At 31.8% G+C, this 22361-nt stretch overlaps 1 protein-coding gene across 4 annotated transcripts in view; it reads left to right on the top strand.

The window, feature by feature from the left end:
- The first annotated feature begins 305 nt into the window (after window positions 1–305).
- The window catches only part of LOC127720017 (globin-like), a 29843-nt gene continuing 7787 nt past the window's right edge, over window positions 306–22361 (top strand). Inside the window, exon 1 of one of the 4 annotated variants that reach the window (XM_052226428.1) lies at window positions 306–461. The gene's annotated coding sequence lies outside the window, so the exon portion shown is untranslated. Of the gene's footprint in view, window positions 462–16802; window positions 16853–20768; window positions 21050–22361 lie in introns of those variants that run through there. The other 3 variants (XM_052226429.1, XM_052226426.1, XM_052226425.1) reach the window with 3 other exon arrangements.

Below are 22361 nucleotides of genomic sequence, written 5' to 3'. Positions count from 1 at the left end.
TAAGCTTTACGAGGTCCACAATGGAATCGAATTACTAAGGAATAAAAAAATCGTTGGAATTATATTAGAACGGTTAACATGGTTAAAAAACTTTGTCTTGTATAAATATTATAAAGGGAGGAAAAATCGAACAACATTTTAATCATACACAATAAAATATCTTAAAAATAAACACTTAGAACTAATTAAACTTAAAATGACCAGCGATTGAAAAAGTGTTATTACTCAATAGAAATGTACTGGGTCAAAGTACATAATATTTTACAGGTTGTAATAAAAGGAAGCTACATTGGCAGGTGTGAACTTTTTCATGAACGGGTGATAACGTGTGGATTTAAACTATTTGATGAGATAAAGTGTGGATTTAAATGATTTATTGAGACGTATTATGTGAATGGGATCCCAGACTTACGAACTACTATTACGTATTACAATTGAAAAGCAGGAATAAAGGCAGGTAGGTGATACTGATTGAATAAATACATAGCGTGTGAAAATACCAGTTGAATTTCTTTATCTGAAAATAAGTTGTATCTCTAGGCACTCGTAGGATTAACCGAATTGTGTGTTGTTTTTTTGTTTTTTTTGTTTTTTTTTTTTTTTTGGGGGGGGGGGGGGGGAGTCTGTTAATTATCAACAGATGTCAAACTCACTGGTTTGATAAAAACATCTATTCGCTATCGAGTACAAATAAATTTACTTTCGATAACCAAATAATTGAGTTTATAATACATTATGGGTTTTGCTCATTAGTTTAACTTTAATCCTCGTCCTTTTGTATCTGACGGTTAGTTGCCTCGTTGTCAATCATATCACATCTCATATCCTTTTTTTTAAAGTTAAAACGTGCCTTTATACACGTTCTAAATAAGTGTTTTTTCTTGTACGTGTGCATTTATAACCTTCTACATTTTGTTATTGTTTTTAGATTTTGATAATAGATTTTTATTGTTGTGTTTATACATAATGGCTTTACTGTTGTTCTATGGATGTCTTGCAAAATCTGTGATTTTGTGTTCTCTTTGTTTTTTTTTTTATCTTATTTCGCTTTTATGCTGTTGTTTTTTAATACCAAAATGTCGCTAATTTATTTTCATAATATTTTGATACAGTAAAAATAACTGAAAATCGTTCTCTTTTCGTCATTTCCTTCTATTGTTTTTCTTTTTGAAATGTAACAATAAACTATAATATGATCAAGGCATTTGATTTCAGTTCATGCTTTAATCCTATGTTGTTACAGATAAAGAGTTTGCCATGTCTTGTTCCTCTTTTATTTGTTATTTCCTTCATTTACTCGTCTTTTCCCCGTTTTTATTTATTACGGGGATGTGTTTAGAAATACAACACATAATAAATACCACAATGTCGCTAATTTAAATTAGCAACAAAAGAGGAAAGCATCTGCTCAAACAGATAGGTTTATTAAACATGTGAATTTCATAAAAAAAAAGACAATCCATCACAATTTACATTTTGTAAATGTAAGAAGGACCTATAAGCAATACGGTGTATACAGTTGTTTTTATTGTTAATTTACTATGAATTATAGCTTTTTGTATGAATTCTTTCAACCAAATTGAATGAATATTTTAGTGTTAGATGACTGATTTTTTAATTTAGTTGTTATTGGCTTTGAACTAGCTGTCAGTAACTGTGAATACTCTCAGATCTGTACTTGGTGTCTTTTTTGTTTTGGGGATGTATAAGTACCCTGCCACGTCCGGTCTGTGGTTTTGTTAGATGTATTTCTGCTTTGTATCGATCTGATGAGTTAAGCCCTTTTCAACTGATTTTTATAGTTTGTTCTTATGCTGTACTGTTACACCACTGTCCCAGGTTAGGAGGAGGGTTGGCGCCTTCAAACTAGTTTAACCCCGCCATTTTCTGTATGTACCTGTCCCAAATCAGGGGCCTGTAAGTCGGTGTTTTTCGTCTGTTGCTATATATCATATTTGCTTTTCGTTCATTATTTTGTACATAAATCAGGCCGTTAGTTTTCTCGTTTGAAGTGTTTTACATTTGTCATTTCGGGGCCTTTTTCTCATTGTTGAAGGTCGCACGGTGATCTATAGTTGTTTATTTCTATATCATTAAAAATTTTGGTCTCTTGTGGAGAGTTGTCTTATTGGCAATCATACCAATCATACCACATCTTCTTATTTTTATATATATAACGTTGAAAAACAAATATGTAGTGCCGTTTTAGATTTCTATGAACGAAACCTATGTATTTTAACTGGTAAATCATTTGGTACCACATCCTATATTTTCGGGTAATGTTATTAATAGAGCTTGTAAATTCAAATAGGATCCGTGTAAACGTATTGATGCTTGGATTAAACTATTCTTTAAAATGTTATAAATTCAAAACTGTGGTGAGATCTATGAATATTATCTTTATCTGTTCTAACAGTAATTGTTTTATTACTAAAACTAAACTATTGCTATGATGTTATGAACATTTATGACCACAGGCACTTGTCTCTGAAACTTTTTTTCCTATATATCTTAATATAATACAAGGTACTTAACTTGCATTTTTGAAAAATGACAATCGGTCGCGAACTTTCGTTATATTTCGATTCCTCGGTTGTCTACCCCAAGTTGAACTTGTTATGCCGTAAATCTACATTGATTTATCTACACAATGGTGTATGACATGCCTACCTTTGATTTCGGAATCATTCGTAGCAGGCCTCCCAAGTATGTCAACCGTAATTATTTCGTCTTCTCACAGCTCTTTGGAAATAATAATCTCGCAGTAAATGGTTAATTATAATTGTCCCTTTGGTATCTTTCCCCTCTCTTATACATATCTCTGTTTCCTATTGGTCAAATCTTATTGGTAAAAATTAATGTTTTTTGAGTTATCTTAATTTTATATGTAAAGTCCAGAGAAAGTATGAAAGACATTGATGGGATGGGAAAATTTGTGTATAAATATAGAAAGTAAATCATTAGACATCACAAATAACACTTATTAGATTTGTTCAAAGAATCTTTTACAAGTTTACTATCTGGATGATAAGTTCTATTTAAAGAAAAACTAACAGGTTTTTGGGAAATACTTTTTATAATTAATCTTTCACTGCTCAAAGACGGAATAAATACGGTTGACATACTCGGAAGGCCTATTACGAATGATTCCGATAATAGAAATAGGCGTGTTATACACCATTTTGTAGATAATTCAATGTAGATTTACGGGGTAACAAGTTTCAGTGGAATAGACAACCGCAAAATCGAAATGTAACAGAAGTTTGCGATTGGTTGACATTTCTCAAATATTCGAGTTTGGTACCTTGTGTTAAATTAAAGTAGATAGGTAATTTTTTCAGCGACAAGTGCCTGTGTTTATGACCTTATATCCTGTCGATACTCATTTTTGACTTGTACAATTTAGTGCTTTTCTCAGACTGTAAATGGCGTATCTGTACTTAATATGTTGATTGTTTACTGATTGAAATTTCAATATGGGAAAATATAAATTATTTATAAGTATTAATTGGTTTTAATTTAGCTTTCGTTTTACGTTTATTGATTTTATTTTAATTAGGCCGTTGTTTTTTACCTTTGAATTTTTAAACATTTTTTCATGTCAATATAAATAAGAAGATGTGGTATGAGTGCCAATGAGACAACTCTCCATCCAAGTCACAATGTGTAAAAAGTAAACAATAATAGGTCAAAGTACGGCCTTCAACACGGAGCCTTGGCTAACACCGAACAACAAGCAAAAAAGGGCCCCAAAAGTGACTAGTGTAAAACCATTCAAACAGGAAAACCAACGATCTAATCTATATAAAAAACGAGAAACGAGAAACACTTATGAACCACACCAACAAACGACAACCACTGAACAACAGGCTCCTGACTTAGGACAAGTGCATAAAAATGCAGCGGGTTTAAACGTTTTAACAGGCGCCAACCTTCACCCTAACCTGAAACAGTGGTATAACATTACAACATAAAAAAAACAATGAAATATCTATTGAAATGGCTTAACTCGATCAAAAATTATACGGTATGGTTTTTTCCTCATTTTGAAGGTGATCTATAATTGCTCACCTCCAAGTCATTTGGACTGTGGTGGATATTTCTCTCATCGGTAATTATACTACATCTCCTTATTTTTCATATTAAGATAAATATGCAAATTAGATAATTGTATTACTTGAACATTTCTCAGTGTATCGTTATATTTCACAGATCGTTAATGTAATGTGCTACTACTCAGATTTTCCTTTCAAATAAATATAAAGGTGCATGTTTATACCAATGTCAGTACTTAGGACACTAAGTCTTGTACACCATTCAGCGCATAGGGCACTTAGTCTTGTCCAACATTTCAGTACTCGTGCGCAGGACACTGAGTCTTGTTTAATATTTCAGTGAGTAGGACACTTAGTCTTGACCAACATTTCTGTAATAGTGCGTAGGACACTTAGTCTTGTTCAACATTTCAGTGCGTAGGACACTAAGTCTTGTTTAACATTTCAATGTGTAAGACACTTAATCTTGTTCAACATTTCAGTGCGTAGAACACGAAGTATTGTTTAACATTTCAGTGCGTAGGACATTATATTGTCGATAATTCACTGCGTATGGTACTAAAGTCTTGATTAACATTTCAGTGCGTATGCCACTTAATCTTGTTCAACATTTCAGTGGGTAGAACACAAAGTCTTGTTTAACATTTCAGTGCGTAGGACACTTAGTCTTATTCGATATTTCAGTGTGTAGGACATTAAGCTTATTTGTCATTTCAGTTAGTAGGATACTAAGTCTTGTTCGACAGGTATACTCGAGACTCATTTTTTGAAACTATTTCACTAAAAAGGCTTAAACAGAACAACCAAAGTATTCCATGGCCACCTTCGAGTGAAGTATTCTAGTCATAGTTTAGGAACAATCACCAAAGTTATAAACGATTAATTATCCAAATTTATTAACTATTAGTTAACCAAATTCAATAACGCTAGATAATATTATTATATATATTTAAACAATAGATATAAGAAGATGTGGTATAAGTGCCAATGAGACAACTCTCCATCCAAGTCACAATTTGTAAAGGTAAACAATTATAGGTCAAAGTACGGTCCTCAACACGGAGCCTTGGCATACACCGAACAGCAAGCTATAAAGAGCCCAAAAAATGACTAGTGTAAAACCATTCAAACAGGAAAACCAACGATCTAATCTATATAAAAAACGAGAAACACTTATGAACCACATCAACAAATGACAACCACGGAGGCCATATTAAATAATAGATGTTGTTTTGATATTTTGGATGCCCTCATGGGGGTGTCCAAGTAATCACATAATCACAAATTTTTTGCCAGTATAATCACATAATCATTAATTATTTTTTTAAACAAGATAATCAAGTACAGTCCTAGATTATCAAATAATCAAATAATCATGAAATATTTGGTCTGTAATCAAATAATCACTATAAAAACGGCCAAGTAATCACATAATCAAAAACCCCATGAGGAGGCTCATTTTGTAATGGGTAATTACTAGTTGTTTATCTAACTGAAGATTCCCTGAACTAATAAAATAAGGACCTTCTCTGATATACATGTGCCAGTGGAGAAATTGTTAACAGTGTGTGCAATACTGCAATTGAATTTTTAAAATATAATAACTGAACATGTGCTATCAAAATATCCTCTAAAGCTTACTGGGTGAATGGTATCATTAGTCCATCAGGATCGGCAACCACCACTGTTAGTAATGTTAACATATATCAGTCCAAATGGTATACCTTAAATTATACAAATCTTCCAAAATCCTTGCTTCTTCCTATTTTTTTTTTTTTTTTTCTTTTTTTTTTTTTGTAATTTAACTCTTCAGACAGCATCACATACATATTTCTCCATAAATATTTCGTATGAAAAACAAGGGGGGAAAACAAAGGGCATTCGAAAAACCAAACGTTGAAGAATAGCAGACAACGCCATAGTTAAAAGCATTAACAGGAACAGTCAAAACCAAAATACACAACTTTCACCGCTTAAAAATAACCAGTTATATCACCACAAATAGCATACTGATATCATATTTGATCTAATTTGATAAACATTTATCTTATGACAATGCAATATTTCAGAACACCAAATCAATAATGTTGAACTTTAACACCTGTATACCATAATTGCATAAAAGAATTGATAGTCATAACAGTTTGAAGTAGAATGAATTATCTATATATTAAAATAAAGATTAATGTTATTTTTTTCATTGACATGCAATGTAAGGTATACAACCCCTTGTTTATGTCCCCATTGCTTTCTATGTTAAATTCTTTAATTTCCTGCATACATAATCATTTCTTCTTTATTTAAATAAAGTAAGTCATTTCATATCGGAACAATACCTTAGTCTAGCTTATGCTCAAATATATGCATGTAGGAGTGCAGAGGTGGATTTAAGGGAGCGGGCCCCCTCTTATGGCAGTCACTGCCCCCCCCCCCTTCCCCCCCCCCCCACCCCCCCCCCCCCCCCCCCCCCACCTTTATGAAAATTTCTGGATCCGCCACTGGTTCCTGGAAGTTTCTGAAGTACAAAAAGGCACCTACTTCTGATCTGTGAAACAGGCACACTTTGTCTTTCTGTTTTATCTTCATACCCAATCTTTAGTTTTCAAATTAAACTTTCAATAAGGATTCAACAGTGATCCCAGGTCCTAAAGCTTTCAAGTTATACCAAATTACTCAAATTGTTTACATATTTTGTATGTTACAGCTATGCATAGAAATATTTTGTTTGGTGTGTACCAGTTTCTGACCGGGCTCGAAAAAGTGGTTCTAAATGTATACCATAAAAGGTTATGTGAAATGATTTTTTCATTACGATAACACAAACGGTAGTTTTGTCTGATATTACATTAATGAAAGATAAACAGTGAAAATAACCTCTGACACAAAGTACGTTATCTTGAATTAAAGTCAGAACAATGTAGTGGATTAAATATTTATCCATTAACTAGGTCATTACACTGAGCAACCCAAAACCGGTTTACAAATCTGCACTTAAAATACAATATTAACTAGTACATCCACTTCATTTGAACTCCTGTTTCTACTGATAATAATGTAAATAACAGATGTGGGGTATATCCTTTGTTTTCTATCACAATACATACAGATAAATAAAATTCCTAAATACATCTAGAGATTAAAGTAGATAAGAGGTAGCCCAGAGAAAAAAACACAAGGAAACAAAAAAATACATAAACGTATAAGGAGATACAGGGTATACATCGATGAGACAAAAACCCAGCGACACAAAAACCGAAAAAAACATCTAAGGATTGAATTAGAGATGTAGTAATGATATATGAACAAGACAACAACCTAACGAAACAAGAAACCAAAAGACATCTCTGAAGGAATTGATAAAATGAGATGCACTGTAGGGTTAAAGGATATGCGGGGTTAACATCAATGAAACAGCCAGCTGCCATCGACACAAAACATGAAAAGACATCTAAGGATTGAATTAAAGGATTTGTTGATCTAAATAAATGAAACAAGAATCCAAATGATCAAAACTTAGAGGTTCACATACAATCGCAAACAATAGACAAGTTCTGCACAAGCTCTAAACTGTTCAACCGTTCTGAGAACAATTGTATGTAAATTTCTTCAACTTGTAATATGTTTTGTTCACATGACATTTTATTGGACATTGTCCAATATATACATGACCTATGTCAATATATATGCTTGGGTAGCCTCATATGTAAACCAATTTCATTGATTGTTCAATCATAGCTTTAATGGTTCTTTATCTGTAAATTGGTCTAATAAAATATCTAATTGCTGTTATCTGGTGGCATCATGTTGGGTGCTGATAGACGGCGCGTCTAACAAACGAAGCATTTAAGGACGAATTTATTGTCAAATTATATATATTTACTTATTTTACGCATATTTGTTTTTAGACCAATTGTAGTATGTACTAGATACGTTTTTTCAATATCTATATGGCATTTACAAAGTTCAAAATATGAAACATTTCGATAAAAAAAAAATAATATTTGACAATGATTTGAAAAAAATAATAAGCATTCTAAATGTTATGGTTTAATTGCAACACAAACGTTGATCTTTTAATATATCAGCTATTCAGCTTCCCTTCTCATTGAAGTATACTGATGTCGTCATGCTGTCTGTAAAAAAGTTAGAATAGCACTTAATAAATGTCATGTGTCTGAAGCACTTTTTTGGATTTACCATCATCAGGAACGCTCATAGCCAAACAATTGAAAGTCCGGGATGTACAAGTGCCGAAACACGTATAGAGCTATATATGACAGAAAGGGACCTAAATTCTGTAAAGAATCTAATTTACCGTTTGATGTGGGCAATTACAAAGATATTATCAACTTCAGTCTGATCACATCTACAATGGATCTCTTCCTGAACTGACTTCACAGTCCGGGGATACACAATAAAAATACTGTATCGATAAAATTCATCCTCATACAAAGTTAATTCATTTAACCTTGTCTAGAACCAATCCGTTGGTGTATATATCGGAAATATACCAATGTGTAAAGGAACAACAGTTCCTGACAAATTATAACACAATCATTATTCTTGAAGGGTATAGGTTTACATAAATTTTAGTCCTATTTTGATAGGACATTGGGTTCATATTTTATATATTCAACATTATATTCGGAAGATAACGATTGCCGAATCCGAGGTCTTATTAAAAATCATTTGGGTTTTTTTCTCGTAGCAAAATCCGAAAATTTATCACATTGAATATTATATAATAATGACCAAATCAAATTATTTTGGCAATTAAATCAAGATAATTGAATTTATCTCAACATAAATCTCCATTTAGTATGGATAAAATATTTATTTTTTAAGAAATTTTTAAATTCTGGTTCTCCGTTAACTTAAAATTGTACTATATATCAGTGTTTTCTAAATTATAAATATTTTGCAAAAATTGAAAAACTTTATCGCATTACTGGTACTGAAAAATAGATATTCCTATAGGTTTACAGTTGAAGATATTTAACTAACTAGTCTCACCTATTTTTACTTTATTCTTGTGAAGTTATTGGTTTTGAGAAAATGTAATATTGAAAAGGTACAATTACAATTTTTAAAGAGAATACTAAAAGTACAAACCACCACACCAAATGATTTAGTGTATAGAGAATTGGGACGTTTTTCTTTGACAATTAATATAAAAGGTAGAATATTAACATACTGGAATAGTCTTTAATCCTCCAACAAACTATCGCCCAAATTTACTACTTTAATTTTTAGATTATTTTCGGACGATACGCATGTAAAGAAGCGGATATATTTTATCAAGTCTACTTTTGACGAAATTGGGCTCAGTTTTATTTTCTCAGACCAGTTACATGTAAGCACTGAATTGCTAAAGTTATATGTAAAAAAAATACTTCGAGATCAGTTTATTCAGAAGTGGAATGCAGAATTGACAAACACTTCTAGGGGTCGTTTCCACCTATCATTCAAAACAGAATTTATTATAGAACCATGTTTATTACGACTTAATTTGTATCAGAGAACATATATCACTAAATTGAGATAGTCAAATCTCAAATTCCCGATTGAAACTGGTCGTTGGAGAAATATTCAAAAAATGCGCATTTGGTTTAGTTGGAAATGGGTTCCACTATCTTTTTATTTGTCAAAATGGCAAGATAGTGGACCTCCGAAAAAGATACATTCCACAATATTATGTAAATAATCCATGTAATGCTTTGTCATACAGAGTTACAGTAACTTACAAACTTGTTTTTGTATATAAAAAAATAGTCTACAGTTTTAAACCTGGACTCTTTCTGTATCTTCTCTATCCCCATGCTTTTACTATCTACTCTGTGTATTATAGATTGTAATGCTTTTTGTATACTGTATATTACAATAAACTGTGTTTGCTTATGTTGCACAGTTGTGTGCCTGGTTTGTAAGAAATAAAATTTTGAAATACTTGGTAGATATTTAATTTGAGGGATTTTCTTTCCGCCTTGAAATCATCGCGGAAGGGCGGAAAGTGCTATATAGGAAATTGCCATGTCCGATATGACCTCGCATTTCAATAATAAAGAAGGACGAAAAGAACCAGCCTGAAAACGTAGTATAGTCAAAGAAAATGCGTAGTCATATGTTACATGACAAGTTTCACTGTAGGACAGTACACTGTTTTTTTTCTAATTTTCGAAAAAAATATCGGTATATTGCTTTAATACTTTTTTAACGATTCTTTTTAAAACCTGACATTTGCTGAAAACTGATAAGACTATGTTTAAAAGTGGGTCTTATTTTTTAGATTAAGGTTTCTGAATTTTTTGCCTTTTAAACATTTGATTCTGATCTTTTCTTCCTGACAAAGAGAAAATTCACATACAATGAATACCTCAATATTCCCTGGCAACACAAAAGTGCTGACTACTTGGCTAGTGATACCCTCCCTCGGGGAAATTATCTTACGTGTATACTCAAGTATCTTTTACATATAAAAGATAAAATGTACAATTTTTTATGCAAAAAATGCAGCTATATGTTTATGCAAAATGAATTAGCATACATGTATTACAAGTAAACATTTAAAACTAATTCAATGTGAAATTACCAGCATAATTACACCTTATGTAAGAATCCTGGGTTTTGATTGGTTGATAGCCTTTGTATTTTTCACCAATTCACTTTTATCAAATGAATATCGTTCATTTTCAAACAGTGCCGGGGTATATGCAAAAAGGATATGCCTTTTTTACCCTCTCTGCCGTGGTATTTGCCAAAAAATACTCTATCCGACTGGACGCTTGTAATGTCACGATCATCAATGCGTTTTGTACGTTAACATTCGGTGTAATTAAACAGATATAGCATGTTCTTGAGGGGTATTTGCGAAAAATACCAGTCTTGAGAATGAATTTCCCTCGCCTTACGGCTCGCGATATTTAACATTCTCTCGACTGGTATTTTTCGCAAATACCCCTCCTTAACATGATATATCTGTTCAATATAATAAGTGTTATTATTGTCACGGGGCAAAGTGGGATAAAGTGTCAATTGTGATAAACATTGTATTATACGCAGTGAATTATATATTTAAGGTGATAAAATGAAGATTTAATCTATTTTATGAAACGTGTAATGTGAATTGGACAAAATCCACCGACCGAAATACTCATTTATAGTAACACTTGATTCATACTTTAAACAATTCGAATATGCTTAACAAAGATTAATAAATATTGTTGATTGTATTGTTTTGGTTTTTTTTTTTTTGTTAGTTCAGCGTATAGTGACGAATGTTGTATACATATTTAGGACTGTACTAAGAAATGCGTGTAATGCGCACTAGTTTGATGGTGACAGGTGTAAATGTAAAATATATAAAGGACAGTAGTTCCACTTTTATTCTCCAAATCCCAAACAAATAATAGATATGTGGATCATTTTGATCATGTAAATACTAAACCCATGTGAACCAGTTTGATTCTGTAAATACTAAACCCATGTGGATCATTTTGATTCTGTTAATATTAAACACATGTGGATCATTTTAATTCTGTAAATATTAAACACATGTGAACCAGTTTGATTCTGTAAATATTAAACACATGTGGACCAGTTTGATTCTGTATATATTAAACACATAAGATCATTTTGATTCTGTAAATATTAAACACATAAGATCATTTTGATTCTGTAAATATTAAACACATGTGAACCAGTTTGATTCTGTCAATACTAAACCCATGTGAACCAGTTTGATTCTGTAAATATTAAGCACATGTGAACCAGTTTGATTCTGTAAATATTAAACATATGTGAACCAGTTTGATTCTGTAAATATTAAACACATGTGGACCAGTTTGATTCTGTAAATATTAAACACATAAGATCATTTTGATTCTGTTAATATTAAACACATAAGATCATTTTGATTCTGTAAATATTAAACACATGTGGACCAGTTTGATTCTGTCAATACTAAACCCATGTGAACCATTTTTATTCTGTAAATATTAAACACATGTGGATCATTTTGATTCTGTAAATATTAAACACATGTGGACCCGTTTGATTCTGTAAATACCAAACACATGTGGACCAGTTTGATTCTGTAATTACCAAACCCATGTAGATCATTTTGATTCTGTAAATACTAAACCCATGTGAAACAGTTTGATTCTGTAAATACTAAACACATGTGGAACAGTTCGATTCTGTAAATACCAAAGACATGTGGACTAGTTTGATTCTGTAAATATTAAACAAATGTTGACCAGTTTGATTCTGTAAATACCAAACACAAAGTCATGTGGACCAGTTTGATTTTGTAAATACCAAACACATGTGGACCAGTTTGATTCTGTAAATACCAAACAAATGTGTATCAGTTTGATTCTGTAAATACCAAACTCATGTGGACCAGTTTAATTTTGTAAATACTTAACACATGTGGACCAGTTTGATTCTGTAAATACCAAACACATGCAAATCAGTTTGATTCTGTAAATACCAAACACATGTGGACCAGTTTGATTTTGTAATTACCAAACCCATGTGGATCATTTTGATTCTGTAAATACTAAACCCATGTGAGACAGTTTGATATTGTAAATACCAAACCCATGTGAAACAGTTTGATTCTGTAAATACTAAACACATGTGGAACAGTTCGATTCTGTAAATACCAAAGACATGTGGACCAGTTTGATTCTGTAAATACCAAACTACCGTGGACCAGATTGATTCTGTAAATACTTAACACATATGGAACAGTTCGATTCTGTAAATATCAAACACTTGTTGACCAGTTTGATTCTGTAAATACCAAACACATGCAAATCAGTTTGATTCTGTAAATACCACACACATGTGAAACAGTTTGATATTGTAAATTTCGAACCCATGTGAAACAGTTTGATTCTGTATATACTAAACACATGCAAATCAGTTTGATTCTGTAAATACCAAACACATGTGGACCAGTTTGATTTTGTAATTACCAAACCCATGTGGATCATTTTGATTCTGTAAATACTAAACCCATGTGAAACAGTTTGATATTGTAAATTCCAAACCCATGTGAAACAGTTTGATTCTGTAAATACTAAACACATGCAAATCAGTTTGGTTCTGTAAATACCAAACACATGTGGACCAGTTTGATTTTGTAATTACCAAACCCATATGGATCATTTTGATTCTGTAAATACCAAACCCATGTGAAACAGTTTGATATTGTAAATACCAAACCCATGTGAAACAGTTTGATTCTGTAAATACTAAACACATGTGGAACAGTTCGATTCTGTAAATACCAAAGACATGTGGACCAGTTTGATTCTGTAAATACCAAACTACCGTGGACCAGATTGATTCTGTAAATACTTAACACATATGGAACAGTTCGATTCTGTAAATATCAAACACTTGTTGACCAGTTTGATTCTGTAAATACCAAACACATGTGGACCAGTTTGATTTTGTAAATACAAAACACATGTGGACCAGTTTGATTCTGTAAATACCAAACACATGTGGACCAGTTTGATTTTGTAAATACCAAACACATGTGGATCAGTTTGATTCTGTAAATACCAAACCCATGTGAAACAGTTCGATTCTGTAAGTACCAAACCCATGTGAAACAGTTTGATTCTGTAAATATCAAACACATGTGGAACAGTTCGATTCTGTAAATACCAAAGACATGTGGACCAGTTTGATTCTGTAAAAACTAAACTCATGTGGACCAGATTGATTCTGTAAATACTTAACACATATGGAACAGCTCGATTCTGTAAATATCAAACATATGTTGACCAGTTTGATTTTGTAAATACCAAACACATGTGGGCCAGTTTGATTCTGTAAATACCAAACACATGATTGTGTCTTTACACGGTATGGTGATGATAGCTGACGTTTTGTAGTCATTGTTTTTTTATATTCTCACATAATCTTTACACGCTTTAGTGCTGATGGCAGCTTTTATGTAGTCTTTGATTAATTTAATTAAACAGCGTCTACACTTATGGTTCTGATAACTGATATTCTTTATGGTTCTGATAACAGATATTTTGTAGTCTTTCTTTTTTATATATTCACGTATTGTCTTTTCACGATACAGTAATGATTGCTGACATTTTGTCGTCTTTGTTTTATATATACACACATTTTATTTACATGGTGTAGTCACTAGTAAATTAATTTTATTCTTAAACGGTCATTTTGATCTCAACATCATCTGAAAAGTCTGAACAATAAATTATTGAGTCATGTTCATTCTTTGTCTCTGGCCTTTGTTAGTCTTGTATGTTTTTTTAATTTTAGTTCCTTTATATGTTTTGGAGTTTAGTGTGACGTCCATTTTCACTGAACCAGCACACAATTTTATTTAGTGGCCAGATGAGGACCATCTCCGGGTGCGGGATTTTCTCGCTGCGTTGAAGACTCATTGGTGGCCTTTGTCTGTTATCTGCTCTTTGGTCGGGTTGTTGTCTCTTTGACATATTCCCCATTTCCATTCTCAATTTTATTTCGGTAATTTTTCAGACAAATCTACTGCGGTAAATTCAGATAATGTTGTATGGTGTTGGTGTGTACAGGTAAATAACAACTACTGAACAGTTTGAACAAAGACTGAGCAGATCTTTATTGACTGCAACCGAATTGTCTGAACAGTACTGAACTTACCGCGGTGGATATGTTTGGAAATAGAAACAAAGACTGAAAATGACATGATTGTTCAGCGTTTTAAGAGCTGTTCCGACCAAAATTACCGTTTCAGATCAAAACTTGATTAAAAACGATTGCCGATGGATGATATTTTGTAGTCTTTCCTTTGTATTATTATATTTAGATTGTCATTGTACGGTATAACCCTCATTGCTTGTATTTTGTAGTCTATTTTTCTTTGTGTTATATACTCACTCAGTGTCTTTACATGGTACAGCGCTTATGGATTATTTTGCAATTTTTTTTTTAAGTATTAACAGATTGTCTTTACACGGTAAAGTGCTGATATTTGGTAGTTTTTTTGTTGTTTTTTTTTTTACGTATACACAGAGTGGCTTTAAACGGTATGGTGATGATGGCTGATATTTTGTAGTCTTTGTTTGATATATCCACAAATCATCTTCACAAGATATAGTGCTAATGGTTGATATGTTTTAGTCTTTAATTTGATATTTTAATTGTTTTGTCTTTCTATGGTATGGTGCTGATGGCTGACATTTTGTAGTCTTTGTTTGACATGTTCACATAGTGTCTCTTCATGGTATCGTGATGATGGCTGGTATTTTATAGTCTTTGTTTTATATGTTCACACAGTGTCTTTTTGTGGTTTAATGATGGTGGCTTGTATTTTGTAGTCTTTATTTGACATGTTCACATAGTGTCTCTTCATGGTACCGTGATGATGGCAGGTATTTTGTAGTCTTTGTTTGACATGTTCACATAGTGTCTTCTCCTCGTCGTATCGTGATGATGGGTGGTATTTTGTAGTCTTTGTTTGACATGTTCACATAGTGTCTCTTCGTGGTATCTTGGTGATGACAGGTATTTTGTAGTCTTTGTTTGACATGTTCACATAGTGTCTTCTCTTCATGGTATCGTGATGATGACTGGTATTTTGTAGTCTTTGTTTGACATGTTCACATAGTGTCTCTTCATGGAATTTTGAAGATGGCAGGTATTTTGTAGTTATTTTTAATGTTTTCAAATAGTGTCTTCTCTTCATGGTATCGTGATGATGGCTAGTATTTTTTTCTTCGTGGTACCATGATGATGGCTGACATTTTGTAGTCTTTGTTTGACATATCACATAGTGTCTCTTCGTGGTATTATGATGATGGCTAGTATTTTGTAGTCTTTGTTTGAAATGTTCACATAATTTCTTCTCTTCATGGTATCGTGATGATGGCTAGTATTTTGTAGCCTTTGTTTGACATATTCACATAGTGTCTTTTCTTCATTGTATCGTGATGATAGCTAGTACATTTTTGTATTTTGAAGTTTTTGTTTGACATGTTCACATAGTGTATTCTCTTCATGGAATCGTGAAGATGGCTAGAATTTTGTAGTTTGTGTTTGACATGTTTACAAAGTGTCTTCACTTCATGGTATTGTGATGATGGCTAGTATTTTGTAGTCTTTGTTTGACATGTTCACATAGTGTCTTTTCTTCATTGTATCGTAATGGTGGCTAGTATTTTGTAGTCTATGTTTGACTTGTTCACAAAGTGTCTTCTTCCATGGTGTCGTGATGATGTCTGGTATTTTGTAGTCTTTGTTTGACATGTTCACATAGAGTCTTCTCCTCATGGTATCTTGATGGTGGCAGGATTTTGTAGTCAGATTTTTATTTACTGATTTTGATAGGCTTTTCTTTTTTGATACGGTGAATATATACTTTACTCTGTAATCATTTTGTCCCTTGAAAATAAAGATTTTTAAAAAAATTATGTAAGAGTTATGAACATTTTGAAAGTTGTCAGTTTATATTAAAATAAAAGATATTGATTATGCAAAATAATTAAGCATATTAGTAAACATTGCTAGTAACTAATTCAATATGAAATAGCCAGCAATTTAACGTTTATTAATGTCACTGGCCTCATAGAGGGTTAAATTGTATACAATTTTATCAATTGTGATAAACATTGTATTGTACACAGTGAATTATTTCATTAAGGGTGATAAAATGAAGATTTAATCTATCTTATGAAATGTGTGATGTGTATTGGACAAAAATCTACAAACCGAAATACTCATAAACAGAACCACCTGGTCAATTCTGTGAACAACAAGATAGGTAGGTGTTAATAAAGTTTAGATTGCTTATTCATAATGGCTACTAGTCTTATTGTTGTATTTCAATTGCTCGGTTATCCTTTTTTACATTTTTTTTCTGTAACAAAGCAACATTGTAAATCACAGTGGACGTTCAGCGAATGATTTAAAAATAAGTAAGAATTGAATGGATTGTATTAGATTAAGAAAATAACACATGATTAATTTAGTGCTTCCGAAGCGTTTCTCTGGATTTACCGTGAAAGCCAGGGGTGTACAAATAAGTAGACATGTTAGGAACTATATGACTTTAAAAAGTACATAAAAAGAATTGTCAAATTTATCTAAGGTTAACCAGGAACATATATGTTAGATTTACTGTTCCCAGGGTTAACTTTGCCTTCAAGGGAGTTGGAACTCTGGCTACATTAGCCATTTTATCATTGTTACCGTTGTAAACATATGTTAAAATGTAGAGTGCTGCCAGTTTCATTTATCAATCTTGGTTGTTAACGAAGAATTCCATGTATTCAAAAATTGTTCTTTACACACAAATGAATTTGAAATGGACATACTAGGAAGTACTACCAATCTTGCAGGTTCAATAATCGTTAAGATACTTTCTATTTTTCTCATGACAAAATACAGATGAAAAATATTGTTTTCTCCTTGATTCCCATGCAGCCCCCCCCCCTTTTTTTTTTATTAATTTAGTTATAAATCCCGCCAGTATAATAACAAATTTATTCACGTGTAAAAACTTGTGCATGCATAAACTCATTCATTGACGTACAATTTAACAAATGTTATTATTGGCACACGACATATAAGGTGATATATATAAACTTTATCAAGTATGATTATACAAATAATAGTATGTATTGGCGCATATCTACTATTACATTGAAGATAGATAAACTGTGAATGCAATCTATTGAATGAAACATGTTGTGTAAACTGGAGAGAAATCTTAAGGATTAAACATTAATCCGTTTCTTGGTCAATGTCCTGAACAGCTGTAGTTTAGAACTCACTGTCGGTAAAGCGTTATTATCACAAAGTCTCCAATACTTCAAAATATCCACAGATCTCTTTATTAGTAGCTGGAGAACTCGTGATATTGCTTATAATTAGGTAAATAGCAATGGTTACTAATAAAACAATATGATATGTAATATTTATAAGAATTTTTCTTATGTTTCAATTAAACTTTAAAAAATGTTTAATTGTCAACTTTCTAAAAAAAAATTATTAAAAACAATAATTAAACTTAACACAGAAGAGAGAAGACTCGTTTTTGATATTTCTTCTTTATTGTGTTACACTATGCACTCCTTTCTCTAGAATTGTCTGTGAGAGAAAACACATCCTTGTCCTTTTTTTCAAAATCTGGTTAAAGGATGTTCGCTGCCCTGTTTCAAAATAACAAGCTTTTTGAAAGATTTTTATATCAAATTGACTATCTAAATATAACAAAACTAATAAAAGAGCAGAAAAAATGAGCGTCTGAGTCCTCGTTTCAGAGATATATATACCATTGAAAATTTGGCGGGAAAAGATTTTCTGTAGATTTTTTTACATGTAACATTTGCACCTTTTATCTTTCAAAAACTAACAAACAATAACAAGAATTTGATAAGATTTTTTAAAAAGGCTGTTTATACTATATATAAAGGCAACAGTAGTATGCCGGTGTTCAAAAGTCAAATCGATTGAGAGAAAACAAATCCTGATTACAAACCAAAACTGAGGGAAACACATCAGCTATAAGAGGAAAACAAAAGAACAACAGGAACACCGTAGTGCAACAAAAACAAACGCCAACACACATATAAACGAACTATTTGATAACAACTGCCATATATGACTTGGTACAGGACATTTTAAGAAAAAATGGTGGGTTGAACCTGGTTTCATGGCATGCCAAACCTCCCGCTTTATGACAATGTTAAAAAATATCGCTAAAACAACTACATGGATAAAACCAGCGGAATCCAAATATCTGACAAAAAGTCAAAATCAAGATCAGCGAACATCCTTAGTCAATAATGGATTTATCATCACTGTTAATAACTATGAAATCAGATTAACTGACCAAGCCCCAGACAGCCAATGACGGTGGAGTAGTTGATATGTGTTAAGGTCACCATTCTTGTCCTAGTTACATTCGTTACTATAGTTTCTTATCTAAAACTTCGGATTTTGACAAAACAAGGAATGATAAGAAATATAAATCGAAAGAGTAACAATTTAAACGAAACCAAAAATGAAAAAAAGTATAAATGACAAATTCATTACGGGCATTTGTTTAATACACTGGATTCCACTTAAATTACTGAGTTTTTAAAGTATTTATGAGATATTCTTATTAACCACATGCACTTAAAATCCTATAAAAGTTGTACTTTATATAATATTTAAAAACTAAAAATCAGTATAAAAAAACAAACAAACAAAATATTAATCCTCCGGTAGATTTTAGGCAAACTGAATCTTTTCATCAATATTATGTCTTTTAATATGTCCTTGACCTTTCTAACTCTAAAATAATGATGTGATTAATGGCGAAATGAAATGCACAGGTGAATTCTTATGTCTTTTAATATGTCCTTGACCTTTGTAACCCTAAAATAATGTTATGATTAATGGCGAAATGAAATGCACAGGTGAATACCGGGTTATTAATATAGTTGTAAATATTACAAGTTTCTGCCTATAATAACAATATGATCTATTTCATCTTTCATATTCCAACATAAACAATGCACTGTTACATAGTATACTGAGCAACGATCAAAAAATGACAATGAACAAACGTGAATTGTTTAACTATTTTCTATACTTGCGTATGTTTAGCATTGTTTCGTAAATACAAACTTGTTTGCACCTGTCCTAAGTCAGGAACCTGATGTTCAGTGGTTGTCGTTTGTTGATGTGGTTCATAAGCGTTTCTCGTTTCTCGTTTTTTATATAGATTAGACCGTTGGTTTTCCTGTTTGAATGGTTTTACACTAGTCATTTTTGGGACCCTTTATAGCTTGCTGTTCGGTGTGAGCCATAGCTCCGTGTTGAATGCAGTACTTTGACCTATAATGGTTTACTTTTAAAAATTGTGACTTGGATGGATAGTTGTCTCATTGGCACTCATACCACATATTCTTATATCTAGTTATCTATATTAATTTTTCTGTTTTGAAAAATCATAACTCAGTTCTATTGTCACGAAAAATATGCAGAGATTTCAGGGTATTATATTCGATTCTCTAAAAAAAACGAATTTTCAAATTTTCTTTGTTTTTTATCTGTGTGTGTGTGTGTGTGTGGTTTTTCTATTTCAATTCTCGTATATAGAATAAGAAGATGTCGCCAAATTGCCAATGAGATAACTTTCCAACGGAGTCCAAATAATTTTATTTCAAGCAATTATAGGTCACCGCAAGGCCTTCATCAAAGTGCAAACCCATACCATATACTAATGAATCAGCTATAAAAAGATACCAATATTACCCAAAAACACTATATTTTGTAATCCGTACGGATTTTCCCGTTTTCTGTTATTGGGTCACATACCATTATAATTGTTTTTAACGAATAACTCGCCCGGTGCTTCATGCGGATCAGAAACATTCAAATACTAGTATTTTGGAGAGTTTTTTTTTATTTTCTGCGCTCTATTAATAGGAAATGACTAACTGTGCTTACTTGTGATTTTTAGCGTAAAGTCTTTTTTGACGGTCAATTATTTCAGGAAAAAATAAGATGCATTTATTCAGAGTTTCTTGTAAAATTGAATTTCAAATAAGAGAATAATGTATTTAATTACTCTGAACTGATAACATATGTTTACGCGTTTTTTACCTACTTAGTATACTATACATGTGATAGGTATGACTATATATAATTTTATAGTACTATGTTAATATATCAATTTTCTCACCAACATTTCATTGTAATTTAGTGGGTAATTTGTGGTGGTTTGTGAATATAACCCTTCACATCCATTCTATGCCGACTACCTAACAAATTGTATCTCCTTACAAAAGATCTCCCAAACATTGCGGTGCGATCAGATTACTGTCAAAGCTACCTGTCCATAGGCTATTTAGTTTTACTGATACGTATAAGAGGGACATATAAGAGGGTGGTTAACCTAAAAAAATCTTGTACACTCGGCTTAACTATCACCATTGTATATATAACTAACCAGGATTATCTCTAATCGGGTAAGTCTTAATTTATTGTTTTATATTTTTCTATTTCCATTTACATTGTGTTTATCTTACATGCATGGTTGAGGTTATCTTGTTTTATAAAGTGTATTTGACAAGATGTTAAAAATAATAGTCATGAAAGTTTTAATGATTGATGTGTTCAGGTTTTTTTTTCGAGTTTTCCGTACTTGTAATGTGCATGTTTTAAAAAGCCTTTTTTTTTAAATTAAAGGTTTATTTTAAATGCAATCTTGCAATCTAATTTTAAAAATCATGTTATATTGTAAAGAAAGCAGTTTTTCTTCACTCAGATAATATTAAACGTTTAAAACACAAAAACACCATTTAAAATATCTTGAAGCTTTGTTAACATTCTTTTTAGATAAAAACGAACAAAATCATCTTGTTATCATTATATATGATGTAGAAATACTTGGATACTTCCTCAATGACATCGCTCTTTTCATACCATTTGTACTGTCAAGTTGTCTATGCATTCTATAGTACTACTATGTTCGCTTGTAAGTATTTTTTTTAAACTTTTCACCATTGAATGATCGTCATAAAAGACTTTAAAATTACACCAGATATTATCTTAGACACAACATGTGTGCCGTTTCCAAATCTTGATTCTTTTGTTTAATATACATATTACAGTTGGACTTATCCACAGGTGTCTTTTTAAATCGAGTTTCAGTATTGTTTACCTAATATGTACTCTTAAATATTGAATGGTTTAAAACTAGCTATGATCATATTGCCAGAAAATGGTTTTCGTATAAAGAATCTTATTATTTTTGATGATACTGATCTGGAACATGTAAGTGCGCTGCAGAGGCTGGCCCGTATGTGAATTATGGAACACTTATTAATACAATCATTGTATCAATTATCCGGTACGCCTTTCGACAAACGATTTTATCTAATATATTTCACGTCTGGTGGTCTTTTAAATTTTTGGGGAATGGATAATCACAATTTCGAATGACTCCTTTAATGTATGATCTCTGGAATGTATATTGGAAGTTAACTATGAGAGTAATCTTGAACATACGTGCAACCCAATTGCTGGTATTTGATAAATTATATTATACTACCTGTATTTCTTATCATTACATTTTTGGAGTTTTAATTGATTTTTTTTTCATTTTTTTGTACGTATCCGCTGTTTTGATCTTTTTATGTTGTTTGAGTTCTTGACATTTTTCCATCTAAAAGTGCATTTCGGATGTTGTCAAAATTTTCGAATTTTCAAATATTCTAATAAATGTATTGACTGTTAGTCGGTTTTGGTAATCTTTTATTATATATTTCAAACAAGTAA

This window comes from Mytilus californianus, unplaced genomic scaffold (assembly GCF_021869535.1).
Source record: "Mytilus californianus isolate M0D057914Y unplaced genomic scaffold, xbMytCali1.0.p SCAF_11, whole genome shotgun sequence".
NCBI classification, from domain to species: domain Eukaryota; kingdom Metazoa; phylum Mollusca; class Bivalvia; order Mytilida; family Mytilidae; genus Mytilus; species Mytilus californianus.
This window is presented reverse-complemented; position numbering and strand designations above follow the sequence as displayed.